Source organism: Gavialis gangeticus, unplaced genomic scaffold (assembly GCF_001723915.1).
Source record: "Gavialis gangeticus isolate Ggan-Ray unplaced genomic scaffold, GavGan_comp1, whole genome shotgun sequence".
Classification (NCBI taxonomy): Eukaryota; Metazoa; Chordata; order Crocodylia; family Gavialidae; genus Gavialis; species Gavialis gangeticus.
In genome coordinates, this window is record NW_017729006.1 from 4,193,896 (window position 1) to 4,195,649 (window position 1,754).

Genomic DNA, 1,754 nt, shown 5'->3' on the forward strand with positions numbered 1-1,754 from the left:
GAACTTGGTGCTTGAGCATCACCAGCTCAGTACTGGTAACATTTAACATTAGCTTCAGCAAGGATGCTGGCATTTGTGCAGCAAGCTTCTTATTTGATGCGGAGGATTTTCCAGAGGCATCATTAGTGATACCTTTCCAGGTTATTGAGATAACAATTGTAGGTCACTCATGTTCCACATCTGTAAAGCAGGGTAGGGATGATGACTAAATTGTAGACTTGAATCTTAGTGTCTTTCTGGATACTGTGATGAATAAAGACAGACTGAAACAGTTTCCCAAAGGAGGCACTTGTGCACTGGATCTCCTCAATGTTCACTCTCTGAGGTATGGGAAGTGCTCAACTATCTCCAGGGTCTTTCCTGTGACGGTAATTTGTAGGGGAAGGGGAAGTCACATTCACGCATTCATAACCCAGGGCAGGCTGATAGAGCACTATAGTCTTCTTTATGTTGGAAGAGAGGTCCAAAGTTTGGTACACTTCTCTGAAAAGGTACAGTGTGGTCTGAAGGTTTACCTCAATGTATGTAAGGATGGTATAGTCATCAGCATATTGAAGGTCAAGGGTTGTTTTGAGTACTTTGTTCTTTATACAAAAATGTCCCAGATAGACTACCAAACAGATGGAGAGCTCTTCAATGTCAATTCCAGAAGGAAGGAGGTCCTTAATAGAAACTAGGATGACTGTCAAACAGTGGAAAACAGAATTGAGGCAATGAGTCATCTTTGTTTGACCCTACTTTGGATGACTAATGGATCTGTCTCTGATCTGCTTCATATCTGGTCTTAGAAAAGGCACAGGAGCTTGATGTGCTTTTCAGGACATCCAAATCTGGTCAGTACTTCCACAAGGATTCATGATTGATGGTATCAAAGGCTTTACTAAGGTCAATGAAGGCCATATACAGGTCCTGATGTTGTTCCTAACACTTTTCTTGGACTTGGTGGGCAACAAAGATCATGTCAGAAGTCCTATGGGATTTTTTTAAACCACACAGATTCAGGGAGGACTTCCCCAGCAAGAGATAGGAAACAGTTTAGGAGGATACAGGTGAGGATTATCCCTGCTGTGGAAAGGAGGACAATACCTCAATAGTTCCCATACACAAGGTGCATCTACACATCACCGTGCTTTAGTACCTGTTTTTGGAAGTACTAAAGCATGGTGCAGTATGGCCAGTCCCGCTGTGTGCATGGCACACTGTTAAATTTCACTGCTACGTTGCCAAAGGGCATACTGTAGATGCACCGACAGAGACTTATCTCCTTTCTTGAAGACAGTCATGATGTTGGCATACATCAGGACCCCAGGGATCATTTTGTTGTTCCAAATTTGAAGAATAATTTCTGAAGTCTCAGTAACTAGTTCCTTGCCACCAGTCTTCAGCAGGTATGTCATCTTATCCAGTAGCCTTATTGTACTTTGTTTCCTTGATAGCACACCAGACTACTTCAAGGATAGAAGGGTTGGTGAGAGATCCCCTTTCAGGGTGTTGGGGGATGCACTCAATGGTGATATCCATCACAGTCAACTCATAGTCCAGAAGAGCCTCAAAGTACTGTTTCCATCTACCTTGGATGGATTAATTGTCTTTGAGGACCACTGATCCATTCTGCAAATCGCAAGGACATAGGACCAGAACTTGGGCCACAGATGGCGTTCATTGCCTTGAAAAAGCTATGCATAGATTTCATAGACATAGACATAAGGGCTGGAAGGGACCTCAGAAGATCATCGAGTCCAGCCCCCTGCCCA

General features: G+C 43.4%; 1 protein-coding gene across 1 annotated transcript in view; it reads right to left on the reverse strand.

The window, feature by feature from the left end:
• THRB (thyroid hormone receptor beta) overlaps nucleotides 1–1,754 on the reverse strand; it is a 288,958-nt gene that overhangs the window by 232,593 nt on the left and 54,611 nt on the right. The window lies entirely within an intron of this gene.